General features: G+C 39.9%; 1 protein-coding gene across 2 annotated transcripts in view; it reads right to left on the bottom strand.

The window, feature by feature from the left end:
- Positions 1 to 25,321, bottom strand: part of LOC144060724 (glycerol-3-phosphate dehydrogenase, mitochondrial-like) — a 142,075-nt gene that overhangs the window by 89,203 nt on the left and 27,551 nt on the right. For both annotated transcript variants that reach the window (XR_013295994.1, XM_077580513.1), the window contains exon 5: positions 22,068 to 22,251. The gene's annotated coding sequence lies outside the window, so the exon portion shown is untranslated. The remainder of the gene's footprint in view (positions 1 to 22,067; positions 22,252 to 25,321) is intronic.

Genomic DNA, 25,321 nt, shown 5'->3' with positions numbered 1-25,321 from the left:
AGTTTTTCCAGCAATAAAACACAATGTTCTGTGGGCCTTGCAAAATCAGTCAAAATCCAGTAAAGGGGAGCAAAGGGGGTTGCTTCAGTGAAAATGGCTGGGAGTGAATGAGTTAATAATCGAGTAATAGCTTATAACCGCTGTGTAACTTAAAATTGCCCAAATCCTTTGATTTTCGCCTCGTAATTATTCTGATTTCAGTAGACCTTCATGAAAGCAGACTATCGTTTGTGTTTTATCAAATAAGATAATCACAAACAAACAGGTGCTGATGGGTTGTGTATTGCGTTGTGTGGGTCCTTAAAAAAAAAAAAACATTGTCTTGTTGCCATGGAGACGAACTCGCTGGCCATTAGGCGTGGTAAAGAAAAATTCAATCTATCTAGTAGACTTGCTTGATTGGTCGAATTCCCTTCTAAGAGTCCATCAAAATGGCTCCTTCAAATCAAAATGGGCAGATTTCCTATTCAATTCCAAGCTTAAGACTTTTTTTGTGGGTCCTGTTATGGCAACCGAACCAATTTGCGTTGATCAATGAAACTTGTAATTCTTCTGTCTAGGTTATTAACTGCCTCCGATTGGGTTCCGTTGACCCAATTTAATCCAACTGGCTGGTTTTAATTATTACACAAGAGAAAAATTGTAACAGCATTCATCAGCTTTCACACTACACTACGCAAACTGTAGTCAAACGCGTAAGTAAATGATATTGACATTAAATAGAGAGAAACTTTTGCCGTACTGACACGTTGCACTGCTGGATGTTGTGTGATTATCCTTCCGGCTCGAGTAAAAACCTAGAAAAAGGACGCACCATCTACCACCCTGAGTGATAAAGCAGGAAATATCTCTTCAAATGTCACGCTTTATTGCCAGGTTGTGTCCTGGTCGGCCCAATATACACCCGTTTTACCTCCGCTGGGAACATTACAAACTCCTCTGGAAAATGTCCTTGAAGAGCAGTTTGTTACCGAGGTTGTCGTTTGCAGAAGAATAGAACTGCATCGAAACACACTGAGAGACATTTGGAATATTTGTAACTTTCAGTGCAGCGGTTTTTCAAAGGGCAGTTCGGGGGCACTGCGGAGGTCCGGAAAATAATTTGCTCTAAATTGTGTTGTATGATTTTGAAAAGTGCATGTCTAAGGCTAGCACTAACACAACTATAAAATAAAAATAATAAAACAATGACTCCTTCTAACCTTATCAGATCTCTTAAAATGGACAGGTGTACCTAATATTGTGGTCAGAGAGTTCATACACTGCACAGGTCTTCTTGCAAAACTTCCCAAAGCAGGATGTGACAAAGTGTTTAGCAGTTCCTCCGTGCTAAGTGACAAATTTGGCCCCCAGTTTGCATTAAGCACAACAATTAATGCACGTTAATTCTTAATTATGCTAATTTCATATGAAGCGGCGGTGTGAGGTTCTAACAGGGTGGCTGGGTGAAAAAATAAGAGTGCCAGCGAGGACGTTGTCGTCGTGGTTGTTGTTGTGGTGACGCTTCTAGCACGTTCACATGTCTCGTGGTGTTAGGGACCCTTAATGAGGACGCAGGTTCAAACATGACACGTTCTCGGCTCGTGGGGATAATTGGGCTGCTTTCTTTTGCCTAAAAAAACAAACAAACTGTAAATGATCTTCATGCGCCCCTACTTTTGTAAATTCCTAAAGGATCCTCTTATAAAAAGTCTCCTCTTTTATGTGCGTCCATATACTGTGTTAATTAAAAATGGCAGTTACATTAAGAAACACGTTTGAAATATCCAAGTTCATGCTTGTGTCTGGTCACAGCTTCACACTTAGCATCACAATTCCCCCGAGGAACACACACACCACAGCAACGAGTGCGTGTGGGGGTAATGTACTGTGCACATGTACCGTAATGAGACACAATCAAACTAAGCTGTGTTGACAACTCCATGTAGCTAATTGTTTATTTTCGCAGAATTTCTCGGAAAGAACTGCATCAAACAAACAGGGAGAAGGTATAGCAGTCTGCAGGTTAGCTCCAAACTTTTTTTTCTTTCTTTATCCGACAAAATTTCAGGACATAAGATTATTATTTCGTTTGTACGTCACAGTCACGGAGTGTGAGGATCTGCTTGATTCGGTGCTCGGTGCTAGCCACATGAGTTCCAGAGAAACAACATTTTTTCCAAAAGAAGAGGCTAAGTGATTTTTTAAGCTGTTTATTGCCACTCCTAGTTGAAATTTACTGTAGATAAAAAAAGAAAAAAAAAAGTAGCATCAATGTCGCGGTGAAAAAAAACATGTCTCTATTCTTTATCTTCGGTGAAAAACAACAAATATTACTGCAGTTTACTGAGCCATTGTGACTGACTTCTTCATGGAAGAACTGTATGTATGCATGTATTATACTGTCCCTAGTGGCCACGATGCATACGTCAGAAGGACACAATGGATAAAGCATCAAAATCATGCCGCACAAACTGTTTAATTCTTTATGTTCTACTTAACAAGTCTATTACTCTTGTATTTTTATAGAGTAAAATGTTATTGTAAAGAACGCAAACATGTTGGGAAGCTTTATTCGCAGTGGTCTGTGACAGACAAAACAACAACAACAAAATGATTAAATGCTATGCTAATGCTAAGAGTTTTTCTTAACTCTTTGACTGCCAGATGTTTTCAGAAAAGGGATGCCGTGGGTGCCAGTCGATTTAAGCATTTTGACTGATGTTTCAAGGTCCACAGAAAATTATGTGTTTGGACTATGGAAACACACATACTACCAAATGAAAGATTGGACTCTCATCTTACATCAGAAAAAAAAAGTTTCTTTCTACCTTATTCCGTTTTTCAGTAATCAACAATAGAAAATGGTTAGTTTCACCTCTGTTTTGAAACAAACGTCTTTTAACGTCTTTGGCACTCCTCCATAGGATTTTACTAAACGTTATTTAACGTTTTTGGCAGTCAAAGAGTTAAAGAAAAAACATGTAACTTTTTTTTTTTAACGGGCTGGAATGGAGTCATTTATATTCATTTTAATTGGGAAAGATGTATCGACCAGAAAAGGTTTGTAATTACCTACTTCAACAAAATGGTGGCAACGCACTGTTTCTCTATTAGAAAAGGCTACGGTTTGACTAAATTAAGCTCCTCCCCTTACTTCAACAAAGTTCCTTGGCCCGTGATATTTCACCCGAGCAATATTTTTTTATGACATGAACACAACAGGCATGTTATCAGCAATTATCAGATTAAATTCCCGCAAAAATACTCATGAATGGTGTTTACTTACACGAACTTACTACTGATTTAAATACTGAATGTTTGTCTCTGAAGAAAACTGCACTCATCATCTCCCACTAAAACAAATGCACTTCATTCGTTTACTTTCAAGTCCTATTTCATTCCTCTCTGTGTTTATATAAGCCAGTCATCGTGAACGAGCAAGTCAAAGTTTGCCCTGTTAACGACTCCGGCCGCCGGAAAATTCCTCCTGACGCGGGATGCGCAAGTTGCGTGGCGCAAAAGCCAGCACAACTGGGCCATTAAATATATGTAAATGAAGAAAAGCACACGAGAGGCATGTATAATAGCGCACACGAGGGAAAAAACGGATCCTGGGTAGTGATTAATTCATTTGATGACGCTTCCAGCGTGGAATTTTGGGTCACAAATGAAGTGGCAGGATGACAAATAACCATTTTAAGGAATTTACCGGGGAAACGTTTGCGGAACAAACGGACCTATGCTGCCTGATGTGAGATGTTAAAGCTTATTCTTTTTGAAGCATCTTGGAAGGATAAAAAGTGGGATAACAAGCAAATCATGAAGCGGCAAGTATGGATAAATCCCGCTGTGGTGACACATTACACACTTTTATCCATAAAAGCACTTTGGAATGTGCCCTTCACATCCAACAAAGCCATTCGGAGCATGTTGAATTTCATCACATCTTTACCGTGCCGTACCAAGACAAATAATTTGGACGTGCCTGTAGATGAACACCTATAACGATGCTGATAATAATTCCAAGTGCTTGTCTCATTAGCCGGGAGTTGATGCAGAGTGATGTAAAGCCCGGAACGTTGCCTTTCTTAAAGCGGGACATTTACACAGCACATTGCTTCTGGCGTCTTTTAAACAATTTGGCTTTGTCACTGACAAAATACATCAATTCATTAATTAGGATTCATCTTGCAGTATCATATTTATAAGTGTTCAAGGAGACAGATGCTCTTTTAAGACTGGCAGTCCAGCTCATCTGTCCCGCTCACTTGAAGAATTTAGAACTCAACGTTGCGTGTGTTGATTTGGCACATTCCTTGAGATTTCCCCTCCTGAGGACACGATTGTGCAGAGGCATGATGCCACACATGTATGAAGGTGCAACATACATGACGCCACGTCACCGGCGTGTCAGATTGCGCTCATATTTGCACTTTCTAAAAAAAGATGAATTGCTGTCCTAATTCAGTCCATCCAGCAATGGTGTGACCCTGACAGGGAGCGTCTCTTTGTCTAATGCCATTAGCAACGCGGCGGTACAAAATGCTGCTAAATGGTGCCATAAATAAGTGACATTTGGCTGTGGTTAGTGAAAAATGGAGGATATGTTTACATGCCGGCAACTTAGTAAAAATGGGAAGAGACAAATACTTTACATTCTACGAGTACAACAGTGCTAACTTGACTGCAAGCCTCCACTTGGTCGATCTTTTGCCTCGCGTTACGAGCCAAACAAGCAAGTGATAAATGTACTGTAAAGCCCTCGCATGTGGAGGAGGGCCACAGTTGCTGATGCTCCTTCAGTAGAGGTGGCCATTCCAGGTCCAGAAAGTAAAAACCCTGCCACCGTTTGGCTTTAGCCCCTAGTGTTAGCTAGCTAGCTTGCTCCCTATCAGGTAAACGAGAACCATGGGTGCTAGCTAGGTAGCTAGATCGCTCCCTAGCTTATAATTGAGCACCATGGGTGCTAGGTAGCTAGCTAGCTCCCTATCAGGTAAACGAGAACCATGGGTGCTAGCTAGGTAGCTAGCTCGCTCCCTAGCTTATAATTGAGCACCATGGGTGCTAGCTAGCTAGCTAGCTCCCTATCAGGTAAACGAGAACCATGGGTGCTAGCTAGGTAGCTAGCTCGCTCACTAGCTTATAATTGAGCACCATGGGTGCTAGCTAGCTAGCTAGCTAGCTCCCTATCAGGTAAATGAGCTCCATGGGAGATAGCTAGGGAGCTAGCTAACTAGCATCTGAGGCTAAAGCCAAGCTAACTGTGGCATCCGCAGACAAAGGGCGGGAAATTCGAACCCCAATCCAGTCTTAAAACTATTGGCCAGAGGCCTGCAGGAGTACCCATTGTGAACAGCTAAGGCGTTAATCTACTAATTAGAAGATGTAAAGGCTAATGTAAAATAATAATAATAAAAAAGAGCAGCTTTAAGTACATAACTCATGTTCAGTTTGTGTTGACTCAAAAAGAGGTTTGGTGAACAAAATTAAGCCTATACAGTAAAGGGGATTGTAATTTTAATGCATATTTTCTGCCACAATGAAAATAACAAAGCTAATAGACATAAACATGATGTGGAGATTTGAGACCTGTGTTAAAGATCAATCAAGTAGACAACTGGCGTCGCCATGGCAACAAACAAACACTATTTTCGATATATTACAGTAATGCTGCTATTTGAAGCCCAAAACATTATTAGTATTGATGCTTTAAACACACAATTGAGGTTAAACCTTTTTGTGTTTTGGTTTTGCAGGTCCCAAGTGCTTCCTCCCACTGACATAAAACATGCTCTGCTAATTAATTGGAGACTCAAAAGTGCCTGCAGTGTGTGTGTGTGTGTGCGTGATGGCGAGTGTGTGTGAGTGTAGATCGAACAACATGCCCTGGGTGGAAGTGTCTCTTGTCAAACGTCCACTGGGATCGGATCCCCGGCCCATCACCTCCCTCTAAAGGATAAGCCTAATGGACGCTCATCAACTGACAATTGTACTTGAGTGTTCTAATTCAGCTGACAATTAACACCCTCACCCCAAAAAAATAACAGCTTCATTTTGCCTCCAGGGAGTGGCCCTTGTGTCTTTAGCAGTCATTTTCCTGAGCAAAGGAACGCTGATAGAAACCCACAGAGCAAAGAGTAACGGTGGCAAAAGCAAATCCAGCTCATAATTTAAAGCTATCAGACATGCATCCTCTTCATCACCTCTAAGCAACCCTGTGCGCTTTCACAACTGAACGCATGAGCGAGCGGAGTAATGTTCACACTCGGCATTGGATACACACCGCGTGTACCATGAAAGTGACTGGAAGCTCCCTTCCAGATTGTGCCCAATTTCATGGTGTGACACTCACCGGGCATCAGCTGATCACATTCATTTGCCGTGAAGCGCTCGCGTTGAACGCTAGCTGCATCATACCTCGTTGTGTAGCGCGACCCATTCAGAATCATGAGCTGTGTGGTTCATTCTTTTCACTAAAAGACAGGTTGGACACTTGGTGTCTATCACTAACAATAATTTGGTTTCCATCCACCCATTTTTATTCTATGTTCAAGAAATGCGAGAATAAATCTGAATGAAACGCTAGAAATTTGAAAGAGGGCCCAAAATTTGCTAAAAAAGTATTTTCCCATAGAGGGGGTCAATTTTGAAGCGTATCGAAAAAAAGGAAAATGCTAATTTTAGCTATGGAAACATGTTTTGCGAATAATTGCTAGCAAGACCGGATAGCAATGTCGGACGATAAAGTAAGGTATGTTTGGGGGGAGGGGTGGGGGGGCGTCGAAACAGAAATAGTTTTGAAATTAATTAAAGAAGCGAATATTAATGCCATATTAGATGGAAAAAAGTAAAGAAACGCTATGGTTTATCAAGAATTACAAAAGAAAACTCATCGCATGGCGCAGTCGCTTTCTGGTCTTCTTCTTCATCTTTTAAATTACTGGTGGATCACATCTCTATTGGTGTATACCGCCACCTACAGCGGCGGAGTCCCCTCAAAAAAAACAAAGATGGAAACAGGCATAAGTCGCATGTCTGTTTTGCGCATTTTCAGTAAATTCGCTTAAAAAATTTCGAAACAATTGGATGGTAACTTGACTAGTGAAAAAGCAGAATAGTGAATCTTTTGGGTTGTACATACCCAGCTCATTGGGTTGAGATTTTAACCGAGCACAATGGGTCAAGATTTTGATCCAGCAAGGGGTTAAAAACTACCCATCCCGATGAGTGTAAACTACCAAAAAAAGGGTAACCAAGTAGTTAGGATAGCTGTGGTAGAAAAATAATCATAATTTTCTAAAACATTTGCGCTTTCCCCTGTCATTAAGAATTCTGAAGGTCGGATTTCGGCAGAAAAATATTTTTTTGCGTTGGAAATGTTTCTGTGTGATATCGCCTATAGAAAATCTGGTTCTACAAATGACAGCATGTTACATAAATTAATAGTAAATTAGAGTAAAATATTATCATGTCATTATTTCCCCAAATTCCTCTATTTTATCCCCTTTTCATGTTTCATTTAAAAATATCCACCGAAATTCGTCCTTCCGTCTCTGGGTGGTCAGACCAACAGTTTTGACCAGTATGACAAAGAGTGATTTTGTTTGTTTGTTTGTTTTTAATTGCAAACTATCCTTTAATGTGTGCACATTGCTGCAGATTGGCAGTACTAGTAATAAATTTCATTTCGACCAACCAATCAGAGGACAGAAAATGCTGACCATCATTGCTGGCCCTTCTGATTGTTTTAAGTAATCGTTCTTGGGATGTTTGGGATGCATTTGCCGGCGCTGCTGTTAGTGAGGGTCAGAACTCAGATTAGACCGACATAGGCAACACAAAGGTTAAAAAAAATAAAAATCTAACATCCACAAATTTTACTGGAAGCAGTGGAATTAAGAGAAGCACTACAAAATGAAGAATGCAATTGTAGCTTGTAAATACATATTTAATGAAGAAAATCCATAATGATGCTAAGAAGTTGTTGTTTCTCTCTCCTTTTACTGCTCCTGGCCTTTATGGGGGAGAACAATAAGCCAAACGAAAGTGACGTGCGTGGCTGTGGTTTGATTAACCTCCGCTCCAAGCTGTTGCTCCTGACAATATCAGTGTCTATTGACCTGCAGCCACTCAGAGGTATAGGGCGGGTGCAAAGGTCTGGAGAAGTGGGACTGGCCTGGGCGGCGGTAACGGGGCCTCGGCCTAATTGTCTCTTCCTGCTAAATTGACGTTATTGGCAGCTGCCACTGTCTCGAGCGGTCCGTCCAACGGCGGCGGTGGTCGGCGAAATGAACCGAGGGCCCGCTAATTGCAATGGCCTTTTCATCATCTCCAATCAAATGCTTTCATAGCAGCCAAGAGAGGCACCCCCCCCCCCCTTCCATTCCTGTAGAACTGTAAGTGGAACGTCGGACTCCAAACTCAACAATAACTCCTAAGTAAGTCTCCCAGACCAACGAGGAAAATATATTTATCAATCGGTCCCATTGGACATTGGACACACATCCTATAAATGTCCCATAGCAAGATGGCCTCCACTAAGTGCAATTTACTGGCAAGGCAATTTGCAGAAATATGTTTGTTTGAATGTTATGGGCAAAACTCAAATCAAAGTAAGAAAGGATCCTGGGGGGGGGAAATGGACCATTTAATAGGTTTATCGAAATAAAGTTGATCATTTTGATACATTACATCAGATGTGGCAAAACTACTGACACTCGATTACAGGCACTGATTCAACTATTTTAGTCAAGTATACAGGGATGTGTTTTGACCAAAGTGAAATTATCTGAAAATTTAGCCGGGGGTCTGGGGGCCGCTGGCACCCAGCTAGGTCCAGGGTTAGGGTTAGGGTTAGGGTTAGAGCTCATGGGTTTTCCGTGTTTTTAAGTACTTTCAATGCACTCACATGACAAAGAAATAGACAAAACAACAGCATAAATTTTCAATGTATATTGAAACTATCCCATATAAAATGGCAGTTTTAGTCAACTCAAAATCAGTCACATTCAAAAACATTGGACTGCCTCTTTGCTTTTAAAAACTATCACTGAGAATATCATCATATCTAACTAATGTGATTACTAAGTTAACACATAAATAATGTTGAAGAGTTCAAATTTCATGAACAAATAATTGTATCATGACCAAATGAAAAGTAACTCATATTAGAGCATACCACAAATGTCTTTGTTATAGCAGAAGATGTTATCTGTCGGAGTCATGTGCATACACAATGAACTACTATAAAAAAAATAAAATAAAAAATAAAATAAAATAAAAATCTGAATTTTTTTTTTTTGGGGGGGGGGAATAAAAAAAAGCGGAATTCCGCGAATTAGCGGAAAAATCACATCCCTGAGTATAAGTAAAAAATAAAAAATAAAAAAGTACAGACAAAAGTAAAAAAATTAAAATGATTTAATAATGTGCCGATTAGATATAATACCTGCTCTGGCAACTTGGCTGGCTAGCTAGCTAACACTGGCGCGTTCTGCTAACATTACTACTACTAACTGAAAAAATACATTTTAAGAGTGATTTTCCCCCTCAGATTAGACAATTTTGAATGCCAGAAGCTGGCGTTTTTTTAAGATTGCACAAGACCCCGCAAACATAAGAATCATTTCTGTTGCTGACATCAAGCAATTCTTACAAAAAAGACCATGGGTGGGGTTAACATCATCATCGTTAATGCTTGCTGGTTAACGTTGCTCTCACAGCTGTTCCCATTTTGTAGCCTTTTTTTTTTTTTTTTGGAAGGAGTAGAAACTACAGATAACGGTTTTCAAAATGTAAAACCATCCAACACAAAAAAACAGAAACAAATCTTAAATCCAGTGGATTAGAGCGAAATCCGCTGCTATCTGGCATTATTGTTCCGACTTGGCAAAGGTTTACCAAGTGTTCTTATTTGGCCATTCATTTGGGAGGGTGCGTGCCTGGGGGTCTCGGATGTTAAATGGGGGTGTTATGGCGGGACGTTTGGAAAGTTCAGCAGTGGCGGATGTTTCGGGAGGGCAACTGGTCCGCCTGACAAGAGATCAATACTGTCCTCAGAGTGGCTGGAGTCAAGCTGCTGGGTCTGACAGGGGGCCGTGTGGCGTAATTGGATCAGGGGCGCAGCAAGTCGGCTGCTTGAACCCCCCCCATCCTCGTTTTTTTTCTTCAGGACTGTCACAGCTGTCACATGTCATCCCCCTGCACTGCTGTCACCCCGGGAGGTTAGTGGCCTACCCCTCTCGCACCCATGCAAATGTCCACTTAGCAGATGAATGGCGCCCCGATATTAGGCGCATTCTTCATGCTTTTATGCAAAAGTAAAATGTATGTCATTGGAGGATTTCATGGAAATAAAGTCGGCATTTATGCAGAGGCGGAAGAGCGAAACCGCACGTAAAAAAAAAAAGTGGAAATTGTTTGGTTCGGCCTATTAAAACGGGGTGAAAATAAGGGCTCTGGAAAAACAAACAAAAGGAGTTGAGGATTAGATGATATTGAGAGGAAGCACGGAAAACATGCCGTAATGAAAAACCTTATCTCAAGTTTGTCTCAGAACTCAATAGAAGAGTATTGATGGGCTGTGACCTCAGCATCTTTCGAAACATCATTTCTTTCAAGTCCCCAAAGACAAAGCACAATAGTAGAAAACATGTACAGCATCTTAATATTCTTCAAACACAAACAGCATAATCTCATTAATCTGCCGTTTTTAGCAATTTACTGTACAAGAGATTATGGGACGAATTTCCACTGTGAAGCCTGCATGCTGTAGAAAAAATGACAATCATATACATAATGATCTGTTTGCTGTTAATCTAGTGAGCTGGGACTTTTTTTTTTTTTTTTTTTATAAAAAGAAACATTTTATTCAAATCCCAAATATCTTAGGGCCACATAATTGTCACCACTTCTGAGCAGTAGTGGAGATTTCAGACTTCACAGAAAGCGCCGGATTAAAAATGTGCTTAAACATAAGAAGAGGGATCCATATGTCAATTTACAGCAACAACCAGAGGCCGACGTCTGTGGTGTTATCCTGCGAGAGTCTCTCTGCCCTCCATTTTCACACTCTTAATCAAATTAAAAGCTTAGGATCAACATGATTGGATTATCACTGATACATGGACAATTCCTTTTAGTTTGAAGAGGGGGGAAATAATAGCTCAATTCCAGCGCGTTGCATGCAATGGATTAACTTGCTATTGTTGAGTCCCACTGAATGAAGAGCTGATTTTCTACTGTCCTAATATTATTACATGTTTACATAAATCCAGCCAATCGTCTCTTGGTAGCTTTCTGACGGCTTGGGATCCCATAGAAAGAGGCGATGTCGGCGATGGTGAACGTAAGAAGGCGGCGCTATGATAATAATGAGGCCAGAAGACTTTAGAATCACGGGGCCGGAAAGGGCTTATTCACAATACGCACACACACACATAAGCCATATACAAAAAAAAAAAAGAGGCGCGAGTGAACTCGAACACACCGAGGCTGAGGCTGAATCATTGTTTCGGTGATGGAGAAGCGCAACGCCTCCTCCCGGGACTGCGTGTTCACCTTGGCAGCCTCAACGGTTCAGCGGGCACAAGGATGTGCTTAACAAATGGCGGAGGACGGCGGGCCCAACTTCCAGGCGGTCACGGGCTCGTGCTAAGTGATCTGTATTCCCTGTGAATCGGCTGCGCCTTAACCCTGTGAAATTAAGGACACTTGCCCAAACCCGCCTCTGACCCCCAACATAATGCAAAATTCAAAAAGCGCCATGCATCAGTGTCCGTGTGATATGTAAGGAAGGAAGAAGGGAGGTGGGGGGGGGGGGGGGGCCTAGACCAGCAAAGCGCTGTTGGAAAATGTCTCTGAATGTTGTTGCAGAATTTGGATTACGATCTACAGCAATAGGCAGACTAGAACCCAGACGTCTTTCTGTATTAAACCACACCTACTGTTTTTTTTTTGTTTTTTTTATTTATTTTTTTTTTTTTATAATTTATTTGTTTTTTAAAAAAAAAAAAAGGAGAGCAATGATGATGTCAAATCGAATGAACAATACTGAGCTCTCCTGAAAGAAAAAAAACACAAAAAAAAAAACACACCTACTGGAAAGCAAACCGGGGTCCTTAGACCCGTGAGCCATAACTTGAGAGTCTGCAAAATAGTTTGTGCAACGATTAATCAACAACTAATCGACTATCCAATTTAATGAATTGATTATTATTTCTGTCAATCGATGAAGCGTTTAGATATCTTTTTTTAATTTCAAATTGTCTCAAAATGTCTGGAATTTTAGCTCGTCAGCAGTAAAGATTCTCCGATTTTTGTAGTCCTCAATGAAAGTGGAATACTTTTGAACCCAAATTAAACAATTGGTATTATATTACAGAGCAAACCAGGAACTTAATAATAATTAGTTTATGTTTGTGCACCGTCGATTTGAAATAATCTCCTGTTTTTGAAAAAAGGGATGGAAATTTAAACTTTTTTTAATGCAACTCAATTAATTACCCACTGATTTTCACTATTCGTGACGGCGCTCGGTCCCCAACACTTGTGTAATCCAAAAATAAAAAAATAAAATTAAAGACGCACAATTCCAGTGGCCAAGTCCTGTGCAATCATTTAGTCACACATCACGACAGTGAGGATGGAAAAAAATATTTTGGGACAAAAAAGATTTGCGGCAAGTATTTTCCTAGATATTCTCAATCCTCTTTAACGGCTACGCCGCTCTGTGCCGTCGACTGAAATCGACGTCAAAGCGCCCTCGGGTTCGCATCGGACAAAATGGCAGCCCTCCTTCAGATGGATTCATCCGCTTTAAGGAGCGCATACAAGACGCACACTTGATTGGTAGCGTATATATTTGCATAGTCAAAACGGATTGTTGTTTAATCTGTAGTTTTTGTGTTGCATGTATTATTTACCGTGCATGCTTAAATAATTGATGCCACCCACTGTACGACAGTTAAGCGTTTAAAGAAGAACAAGGCTCTGCGAAGACCGGGGGAAGTCAAGATTGGCAGGTGAAAGTGAGGCTTGCAGGCTGACCTGCACACGAGACCTCCTCGCTGGCGACTCATAATCACTACTCTGAGGGAGTCACGTGAGCCGCTAAAAGGATGCCAAAGCCATTATGGGAGTGCTTAAAACACTTAAAGATCACTTTATAGCCTATTACACCTTCACTGTATTTACAGGACACCCCCACGGCAGGTTTTTGGGTTTGTGCTGGAGGCACGGCAGGTGTCCATCTGCTCTGGTAAAAGTAGCTCAGGGATAATCGAATGTAGTGGGAAAAAATGGATAGCGATGCTTTACGGGAATACATTGTATACTATACGGCGGCTTTTCAACAGGTCTCACATAAGAACCACAATTTCCAGGGGTCATTAAATCGCACTATGTGCAAAGTACATTTGAGATGGCATGTTTAGTTATTATGACGAAGCTACGTGCAAAGGCAGTGGTGAGCCTAGCTGAGCCGTCATCCCAACAGTCTTTTTTTCTTCATATTGTAGTGTTTGTCTTTGCTGCACTGTTTCCAATATGTGTATTAGGACGGCTCGATTATGGATTATTACGATTATTTTTGTAATAATTGAAATCACAATTATTCAAACTTTTTTGGGGTACAAAACAAGAAAATGTTTAAACATTTTTAAAATATTGAGACAAATAAAATTATTTGAAACACTATAGTTATGTATGTTCCTTTTGGACCAAACAATATTTATTAAATTAGTCATTTTAAAATTTAAAAAAAGGTGCAAATATATCAATTTAAAAACCTTAAAATTAGTATTAATAATCTTTTTTGTAGGTTTATGATTATGCCGATTTTGTAATTGTGGAGTGTAATAATTGAAATTGTGACTGAATTTCGATTAATTGCACAGCCCTAATGTGTATGTTAGATTTTTTTGGACTGAAAGACTACTGGCCCTTTAATTCATTTCACTGGCGGAAAATCGATGGTCATTAAAATCACAAAGCACATTTCTGTTGTATTTATCTTTTCAGTTCAGTATATTTGCATGTCATCTTTAACAATTGTTTGCTTTAAAACATTTATTTAGGCACAATTTTTATTTAACTTAATGTGCAATAAATTTTAATCGAATCAATATTTAAGTGTTTTTTTTTTCCCCTCTAAGCAAGCTATCATTGATCAAAAAGTGCATATTATTTTACAGTGCCTTAGAATATTCTGTCTCGATTTTTTATGCAAATGAAGCTTTTTTTCCCCCGATCTACCTAAATAGTCGATGCAAAAAATGGCATAATTTTTAAGTAATTAACAAAATAAGTCACATATAAGTCCCAATGACAACAGCATTTAAAATAAATAAATAAATAAACAAACTTTACTGTTCCAATGTATTGCACACAGCAGAGTTTCAAAACATTATCTAGGTTGTAAGGAACTGGAAATCTTTTCAGATTGCCGGATTTACTGAAATCAAATGCAGATTAGCAGATCAAAATTCAACTAAAGTAAAAAAAATAAAAATAAAATTTACATGCTGTGTACACCCCGACACAAACCCAGCAGCTCAGAATCACTCTACTATACGGTACTATATAGCATATCATTATGAATATGGTGCATCAGAGCTTATAATGTCGTGTTCTTAATTTGTGTGGTGGCATTAAAAAGCCGTTCATACGTCATCTGTATAACATGACCTGGTACCCTGGCAGGGTACGCTTGGATCACTGGAGACAGCCTTCGAGCCCCCGAGGGTCGGCGGCGTCCGTGCGATCGCATCGCCGTGACGTGACGCGGAGCCTGGGCGATGGCGTGTAAATAAGGAGCGAGATTGGCGAATCTTGTCATGGTTGAAACCATCAGAGCAGCTCAAGGAAAGATGGTCGCCCGCAAACCTGACTGAGAGCGAGGTTGCCGCATGCCTGCTCTGAGCGTGGAGGCGCTTGGCCGGATGTTTGAGGAGAGACGACTGTCAACGTGTCCATTTCGCTGCTTCCGTCAAATGTTTATAAAATAGCTGGCATGGGACTAATGCAGTGGTTCTCAAACTTTTTTTTACACCAAGTAGCACTGAAAAAATTTGCCTTTAACCCCAATAGCATGGCTAAGGTCCGTTAGCTAGCATAGTTCCTTAAGTCATTTTCAGAAGACAAATAAGAATTAGGGGTTTCAAAATACGTCTCTCGGCTGACTTGGGAACGCCTTGGGATCCCGTCGGAGGAGCTGGCTGAAGTGGCTGGGGAGAAGGAAGTCTGGGCTTCCCTGCTAAAGCTGCTGCCCCCGCGACCCGACCCCGGATAAGCGGAATTGAAGACGGAACGGGTTTCAAAATAAGTGCATTCATTTTGAGTTAATTTAAAGTTCCTTTAACGCCACAAATTTTTTTAATGCACGATTAATGACCACCCCTTACTTGCAAAGCGTGCAACTGGGGGAATTCCAGTCGCACAGCAGACTGGACCTCAAAATTTAGCAGTATTAGATTTAATAATAATTCATATATTTGTGGAGACAGGAGTCAAGTTGTATTTTACAATTTAAAAAATGTTACTTCATGTTAAACATGAGATGAAACGTAAAATTCACTGAGCCGTCACTAGCGTCTTACAAATGCACTTATGCCATCTAGTGGCAGAAAATTGACCACAAGACAAATCAATATCACACTTTTTAATTTTAACTCAATTTTATGAATAATTACGAAATTACTGTATCAGTGACTAAGAGATGCAGCCATATTTCTATTACTTTTACATTTTTTTCACTTTCATGTTAACAAGAGTATGAAACTTAAGTTTAAAAAAATTGTTGTACATATTGTACATTTAGAACAAATTCACCTGAAACGTATAAAAAATCCCATACCTTCACCTAAACCGAAGACTTCAGAAACCCGCTAAGTCGTGAAGTTGTCAGGAGACCCTCTGCCCGTCATTGCTAATGATTCATCTTTTACCGCATCTTAGATATGAACATGCTGCATACAGTACATGGGGACATCTCACAAGAACATCTTCCATTTGTGAGTTTCAATCCATGTTAAGCGGTCGAACCCAATTAAAGATCATTGACAGTCATTTTCTGACAATTAAGTCTTTCCTGCCCTGTGTGAGTCCAGAAATTGTGCAAATGTCTCGCCAACAAAGAATTACAATCAATTAGAAATAGACAAATGCCTTTGCTTTTTACAATGCCCAGCTATTTCCTCTGACATTTTGTACTTATTATAATCCTGAATAACATTTGATGATTTCGGGCGGGTTGGAATATTAAACACTGGACAGTGCTTTTTTTTTTTTTTTACTCCTTGTTTATCGTGGGGTTGATGCTCCAGAAAATCTGCAAAGCAACAACATAACATTTAATTTGTTGGTCATATAATTATATCTAATTTAATGCTTTTTGCATAATACCAATGCAAACTATGCATGTGAGGTGCAGGTATTAAGTGAATCATCCCATGATATAAAAGTCTATATGTACGATTTAAAAATCTGCAATAAAATGACGCAGTAAAAAATTAAACCGTGATATAGCGAGGAACGCTTGTATATGTGAAATATGTGAGTGACTTTTACCACAAAATTATTTCAGTGTACTGTAGGTACTTTGCTACTGAAAACTACTGAAAATGCCCTAGCGACTGTCATTACAGAACCTTGATCCATTTATTTTTTTTAATTTTTTACATTTTGCTCAAGTAGCAATATATCCAAAGTTTTCCCGTAAATAGGGCTCTGTCCGCAATTAGTTATAAAAAATGTCAGGTTGTGGTGATCAGCTATATGCATATTTAAAAAGGACATATTATTTCAAACTAACGAAAGAACTAAAATAAAAATTTAAAAAGCATTTTTGTTAACATAATAAAATAAAGTAAAAATTGTTTTTAAAAAAACAAACAAACATTTTACGTTTACAAAACTCAAACTAACTATAATTATAGTGAAAATGCTCTTCATTTTAGTCTTTGTTAATTGGTCATTAATTTAATGTATGAGCCTTTGGGGATGATTTTAAATATGATTTTAAGCAGATTTATTTTTACTATTTTCATTTTTAAATATTGCGCTCAAGTAATACACATTTTTTTAAACTAAAACTAATACTGAAACTAACAAAAATCTAAACAAAAACTAATAATTTATTAAATAACCAAAACTAATAAAAACGAAGAGAACCACCCTGAAAACTAATTAATTCTAACTAAATTTAAAACATAATGAAGATTAATTACAGATTATTTTTCAAAATTGTCCAGCCTTACTTGTGTGTCAAGGTGCCGCTATTCCTGATATCTGCTCTCCATTTAAAAAGGCCAACGATACCATTGAAGAAGTAACAAGTGTCCTCTCACCATAACAGCTTGTCCTCCAAGCGAAGTTACTGACATTGTTGAGGGATGAGAGTGAGCTAAACACGCGTCACACTTGACACTTTTCACATCACTGTAAACAAATTAGTAACGGTACCCCTGACCGAGATTGCTGCATCCGTTTGCACTGCGGGAGCTGAGGTATACACAGGGAGATAGGCATCCTCCATACAAATATGGAAACGTGTCCCCTTATTGCACATGTAATCATCGGCCGGCCAACTGTAGTGCGAGATATCGGCTTCGCTGTCCACGCGCTGATAGAGCCGCGAAGCAGCAATAAGAAATCACCCAGAATGTGTCGGGGCTAGATAAGTGAACATGTGTGTCGACAGGAGATATATTTACACCGAACAGGTAGCAGGCAGGCCACAACTAATTGACTCTGCAGCCACAGTTGCTGGTCTCAACATGGAGTGGATGAGCGGTTTACAGGGCGGCCAGGGGAGAGCAGAAGATTAGTGCTGACGTCTCTGCCACATCAATTAGAACCCGCGGCTCGGGCCGGAGAGGAATCCTCAACCACTGTCTCTTCGAGGACGTCCGGCGCAACCTGGCTGTGTCGGAGGTCACGCTCGGGAGGAAGCGCCCGGCCCGGCCCGGGCCCTCCTGGCGTGCCTCGCTCATGTGGGCTGCTGGTCCAGACTCCCCTGTGGAGGGAGGTGTCGCAGAGAGTTTTCACGGCAAATGGCCGGATCTGTCCGTCACGCCGGCTACGTGGCCCGGCGCGGTAGGGGCGCGCTGGGGTTGTAGCGCCCTGCTGTTGTCTTCTGTTTTCATCCTGCTTCATTGAGCTGTGCGCGACTGTCGTCTTATTACATCTCCAGAGTTTCATAAGACAGTTGTTATTAGATCGCCATGCAGTTTGAAACTTCATTTATCCATGCTGGGTATTGTCAGCATGAACTGAATACAATTGTTACTTGATTGAATTTACTTGCATCAAACCAAACCTTCCCCGTTGAAATTAATTGAAATGCTAATTCGTTGCATCCCCCATAAGACCACTAGCATTTTTGGTCACATTATAAAGAAAAATTGGATTGATTTAGGTACACTCCTAATTCTCATCTGTGCCCACCCCCACCTCAAATGGGGCAGCCATATTGGACAAAACATTAGGTACACCCGAGATTCTTGCCCCCACACCGCCGGGAGGGGCGGCCATCTTGGACAAAACATTAGGTACACCCCAGTTCTTGTGTGTATGTGTGCCTTCCTTCCTTCCTCGTTATTTTTAGGAGTCCGCTGTTTTTCCTATGTGAACTACTTCTACAATTCGACGTATTCAAACCATTCTAGCTTCAACATGTTCAGCACATTCCAGGTGATTGTATATCATTCCACAATTTTTTATTCAGCCTCTCAGCCTTCACAAACCCAAACACGTATAAATACGTTTAATACTTTGTCCTGCACTCCCAAACACGTATTTATACATTTATTTATTTTTATTTTTTATGTTATAGCATACAGAAGGCTTTGATGGAGCTTCTGACCCGAAGAGGTAGCTTAAAGTATAGCAGCAGAGTATAAGAGATCAACCAGGGCCATGTTGCAACAAGCTCTTTTTCGCAGTGTTTTCAACAGGTTTGTGAATAATGATGAAACTTTAAGCTATATTCTAATGCTAATTGCTGAATAATGAAAACAGAAACAAATATATATATTTTTTCCTGATGAAAGAAGAGACTCTAAACTTTCTTTTGGCAGATTCCATGTTTTTATATCAATAGAACACAATGTACTTTCTGTGGGCCTTGCAAAATCTGTCCAAATTCAGTAAAACAGCCGGGACAGAAGGGGGTTGCTTCAATGAAAATGGCTGGGAGTGAATCAGTTAAAGGTACTTTATTAAAAACTGACGCTCAGCAAAGCCGAGGACAGCAGCCAACCAGGAACGAGCGTGAAACCAGTCCACCATTAAGGAGCGAGGGTTCGCACAGCAAAATTTGCATATTCCACTGATAGTAGCTTGCCTCCGCGGCTTGGCTGGATGGAAAACATTGAATCTCCACCCAGAAACGTCCCGGACAGGCCAAAACAAATGTGTTGGTCTATACCTTTAACTGCCAAAATTCAACTTTAAAACAACAAACAAAACAATCGTGTAAAGTACCGTAGTGTCTCAGTCTGAGCTAACATGAGCACACAAATACGCGTCATGCGGTGTTGGCCACCGGGCCTGAGCGGCATGAGGCCATCACAGAGAGTTAAGTTATCCTCTCTGCCTCCATGTTCCACCTGAACCGGACAGAAGCCCCCCCCCCCCCCTCTCCACAATACATCCAGATCTGCATCCTTCCCAGCGAGGGGCCGACATCAGGCATTAAGCGTTGCGGACTCCGATAGCCCCAACAACACCGCGTTGGTCTTCAACTCCTAACATGATCCCTCATGAGTGCACAAATGTTCACAGACCGCCAAATTCTATTTTGTGATACCTTTGCCTAACACAAAGCAAAATGTTACGTTTTTGTTTGTTTGTTCCATTTACAGAAAAACTTTGAAACATATTTTCATTCAATTCAGTCATTTAGATTGGCACTGTCAATGAACCAGGAGGTAGCCTGCTAATTCAATAGATAAATAATTGACAAACAAATTCTGTACGTAATATAGCATCTTTAAAAGATTGACCTTGATTTTCACATTTTAAAAGAGGTCATATCGGCTGTTTCGGGCCCTGTTTACTACTGGATCATAGATGCTGGCTTCATTCATCTGGCTATGGAGTTTTTCATTTTGCGCTAGCATTGGGCTAGCAGACTTTCATTTGGTAAATGTACGTGCTTTCGTTAACTACACTTTTTTTATGTTTAGTTTTTAAATAAACTTAAATTCAAGTAGCAATAAAGCGCTTGAAGCTAGCACTTTCCCTTTAAAAAAAATTATAAATCACTACTGCGGCTAAGCACATCTAAAAAAAAAAAAAAAAACTCATCAACTGGGTTACTTGTAAGTCAATGTATCAATGCATTGAGAAACATACAATTGTTTATCCCAGAAATTAGTTCTGGGGGCAACAAATAATTACAGTATAAGCCAAAAAGAATCAAAAGGGAAGTCAAAGCCCCGAGGTTATCGAATGTCTCGTCTAAAATCTCATGAAATTTCCTTCCTGCTCCTCATGCTGTGTGGAGCTGAGTGAGAGCGGCAATAAATTGCAAAGTGACTAAATGAAACGAGGTAGGAGGCCCTGCTTGGCACCAATTACCCCTTTAGATGTAGCCATTCATATGCCTGCATGTCTGCTTATATCAGGGCTCGTCTGGTCCACAGTGAGTCTGCCACACACACACGTACAGGCACACGCACACGCACAGGGTCCAGGGCAGCGTTTAGAACAACAAAGTGCAGTTGGACTGCCCGGCCAATCACAAGAATGCCACCACTTCCTGCCTTTCATGCGGCACGCCTTTTCCTAATCAATTATTAATCAAAGTCCCGTTTTGAAAGTCCAACTCAAAGACATGTCTGCCACACTGTGGTTTTTCTTTTTATTATTTGCTTGGTCGCCTTTTTCACGGTTTCCTTTCCTCTTATGTGTTTGTGATGAGGTGCTATTATGTTCATCTTTATGCAGCGGAAGGTGATTGATATGCGATGAAGGACACGCATCATGAGCATGGCTTACTAGAGTTTAGGTGAGAGTCAACACAAATATTGTGTTCTATTGCTATAACAACATGGAACGTACCAAAAGAAAGACGAGTCTCTTCTTTTATCAGGCAGAAAAAGTATATTTGAATCAGTTTCCATTTTGCAGCAATTAGCATTAGAATATAGCGAAGTTTCATCATTATTCACAAATCTGTTTAAAACTGTGGGGGGGAAAGAGCTTTTTTGCAACATAGCTCTGGTTGATCACTCTGCTGCCACCTGCTGGCCGTTTTTTTGTAATAACTACCATTGATTTAAGCGACCTCTTCGGGTCAGAAGCTGCATCAAAGCTCTACACTGGAAAAAAATTGGGATTTGCGGGCGTCATGTTTGTTGACATCGGTTTGAGTATTTCCGGCGGGTTACGCGCCAGAAGCACGGACTTATATACTTGTATTTCCTGTTTGTGTATATAGGCACAAACTGTGGCGTTTTCGCCGTAAAGACAGAAAATAACGTGAAAACAGAGCGGAGAAATCAATGTATTCAAGGGAGGCTCCGTTAGCGTGTAGGACGGAGCCGCCACACAAGTCATGACTCCATAGACCACAAATTCCTTGCGAATCAAATAAGCGAAGAAGAAAAGAAGACAAAGAAGAAAATAGCAAGCATGCGACCGGCGAAAAAAGAATACCCCAATCGATCGAGGTATTCCGAATGCGTTTATATGAGCAAGAATTCCGGTTATGAAAGGAGTAACCCAGGGGTCTTAATCGGGTTTTTAAAAACCCGAATAAGAGCATATTACAGTTATTGCGCGTGTTTACATGACCTTTCAAAACCCGAATATTACCAATATTCGGGTTTTAAAAGGGTTATTGCCTGCATGTGAACGTAGTCAATGATTTGTAGGACAAGTTCCCAGACCCGAAGTTTGAGACTGGGTGGCTAAATCATCATTGAACCACTACTATGATGGAAAATCTACCTCACATTCTCTTTTTTTTTATTTTTATGGAAAATACAATGAATAGCTATGACTGCAGTTACACCTCAATTCACCCGTTCGATAAAAAATTCATCCATTGTTTGGGGCCAAACTCCAACACCTCCACGCACCTTTTATTGGGAGACAAATTGAAGCTTGGGCTGAGAGCGGTGCGGGTAGCCAACACGGGGAATCTATTTAGCCATCCCATTCCGGGCCGCAGCGGCCAGCGGATCCCTTCAAAGCCGGCGGCAACAATGTGAGTGACACGGGGTCAGGGTGCCTCCTCACAGCCACCTGGCTGATAGAATTGTTCTGTGGGGAGATAGAAGGTACGTGTGAAGCTCTGCTTTTTGTCACCGCCATATCTGATGATTGATGGCTCGGCGGCCAGTGTGAATCTGCCCTTTTTAAATAATTTATGTTTCCCATCGCTATGGACAAGTACTTTATAACGGGGTTGTTATTTTTCCATTGACTGCAGAGATCAATACTTTAAAGACATGACATAGACCACTAATGAAGTACTTAAATGGCTCTCTGGAGTGCAAACCGTTGCGGTGTTTACTCCAAGCAAAGAGTGAAAACAGGTTTATTGCTCCTCTTTGTAAAGTTATACTTTATTGGACACATAAAAATAAGCTGCGGGACATGGATGGAGTCATTTCCCTTTCAATATGGCATTTAGAGTGTGAGCAGATTCCGAAAACAGCAGAAATAATCAAATAAATAACTTCAATTTAAAATGGAAATGTCAAATTTATGTCTGAGCATAAAAAATATGCAAAATATGCTGTTTTACATATTTCTGGATGACTTTTAATAACATGTAATATAAAAATGTGCTTGAATAACAAATTGAGGTTCTACTTTTCAAAACGGACTAGCCTCAACATACTTGCAATGACTGTCAAATTTGAATTAAAAAAACAAAAATTTTAGTATGCAAGTAATAAAAGAATATTTTTTTATCTGTTTGAGATTTTTTTTTTTTTTTAAATAAAGACCATGAGATAAACTACTGTAAAATTTGCAGCGCCATGTGTTTGTTCCTCTGCTTACAAAGTGACAAATTAGCTCGACAATGGTGTTTGAATTCTTATTAAAGTTGATTAATTCTCATCATTAGTTGATCACACAACAGCTCATAAAATACACTAAATTGATTTCTTTACTGTGATTAATATGCGAAACACTTGAATTAACATCAATAAATCAATTTGTGAATCAATTACATGATCGTGTTTAAATACAGAGCTAATAGTGTACATTAAGTAGTGTTGTGCCAGCGATCGTATATCATTTGGTGGGCCAAGGATGAGGAGGATCATCTTAAATGACCAGACACACACAACTGTAATAGATTACAATTGTATTTATCATAATGTTATTTATACCTTACGGAAGTCACCAATTTTTTTTAATGATTACGGCTGTCCTAAATATAATAAAATACCATAAAGTACAACCACAAAATCCAAACAGAGGCAAAAAGCTTTAGCCATATGAAGAATTTTTAAGCAAGGTTTTAAAAATAAAACTAATAAAAGTCACGTCAGCCTGTAAAATTTTAAACAAATGTGATGCCATTTGACAGTATCAATGATTACTAGGGCCACAAACGAGAGGGGAAAATACTATGAGAAGAAAATTGTTACATTATTATTATGATAAACTTTTGAGAACGAATGGACAGGTGGCGGCAAAAACAGTCAAAGCCACACAGATGAAAAACATACCTTCCTTGCTAGATGTGACAATTGAAAATACTAACTAGACTATGGAGGCTGTATAAGTTAAAACACTCAAAACTCAAGATGTTTTATCCAATTTAGGCCTGGGAGAAGACCTTGTATAAGTGCTTGCTCCAGTACGAACAAGACTGTTATGAAAATGCAGTCAAGGTTGGCTCTTGTTTTTACAAGGCTGCGGCACTGCTATCCTCAACTAGCTATTGTGCAGATCAGTCAACACAGTTAACATGACAATCTGCATGAGGAATTACACCTCTGCCATTGTGAGCTTTTGCTCTGTTCACTCTGGTTAATAAATCTCAAACTTGTAATGGCTGTCTGTTGAGGCAGACCGCAGACGTACGACCTGCATGATCAGGTTGGGGGCGGAGTTGTCATGCATCATGATAGAGACTCCGCTTCCACCTTTGTTTTAAGGTTTGTTGCAACTTTTTTACCATGGAAAAACAATTAAAAAGATACAATCGACAAACTTTTCTCCACTGCAATTAATACATTCTGAGAGCTGAATTGTTCAACTCAACGCAAGAACTGTTAATAACCGTGACCCTGAATGTAAGCCCCACTCTCCTTTGAAACCGTGACTCTTTTAAAACCCAAAGTCACACATTCTGACAGCTGAATTCTTCCACTCAATTTCAAGACAACTGTAAAAAAAAAAAAAAAAAAAAAACATGATCGGAAGACAAACCGTCTTTGTAACTTTACATTGAAACCCTGACTTCTTAAAAAATAATAATTTTGTAACAACTGTTAAAAAATATTGACGCTGCATGGAAGCCAAACCCTCCTTTGAACTCTTACTTTAAAACGCTGACTCCTTTAAAACTTAAGTCACACATTCTGACAGCTGAATTTTTCAGCTCAATTTTGTAACCGGTGTCAAAAATTGCAACACTGCACGGACGCCAAACCTTCTTTTGAAAACCCTGACTCCTTTAAAACCCTAAGTCACACATTCTGACAGCTAAATTCTTCCACTCAATTTCATGCCAACTGTAAAAAAGCCAAACCTCCTTTGAAACCCTGGCTTCTAAGGAATAGGGGGTATCTGCATGGATGAGTGGGTAGACTTCCTGGTTACGTTCTCAGAGCAGAATTTAATTAAATTTTGTAACAACTGTTAAAAAATATTAACGCTACATGGAAGCCAAATACTCCTTTAAACTCTTACTTTAAAACCCTGACTCCTTTAAAACCCAGTCACACATTCTGACAGCTGAATTTTTCAGCTCAATTTTGTAACAGGCGTCAAAAATTGCAACACTACACGGAAGCCAAACCCTGACTCCTTTAAAACCCAAAGTCACACATTCTGACAGCTAAAAATTTCCACTCAATTTCATTACAACAGTAAAAAAAGAAAAACATGACGGTGCATCGAAATGCTGAATCATTTAAAATCTAAATTCAAACATTCTATGAGCTAAATTCTTCCACTCAATTTCATGCCAACTGTAAAAAAGCCAAACCTCCTTTGAAACCCTGGCTTCTAAGTAATAGGGGGTATCTGCATGGATGAGTGGGTAGACTTCCTGGTTACGTTCTCAGAGCAGAATTTAATTAAATTTTGTAACAACTGTTAAAAAATATTAACGCTACATGGAAGCCAAATACTCCTTTAAACTCTT

The sequence above is a fragment of the Vanacampus margaritifer genome, chromosome 11 (assembly GCF_051991255.1).
Source record: "Vanacampus margaritifer isolate UIUO_Vmar chromosome 11, RoL_Vmar_1.0, whole genome shotgun sequence".
Lineage (NCBI taxonomy): Eukaryota > Metazoa > Chordata > Actinopteri > Syngnathiformes > Syngnathidae > Vanacampus > Vanacampus margaritifer.
This window is presented reverse-complemented; position numbering and strand designations above follow the sequence as displayed.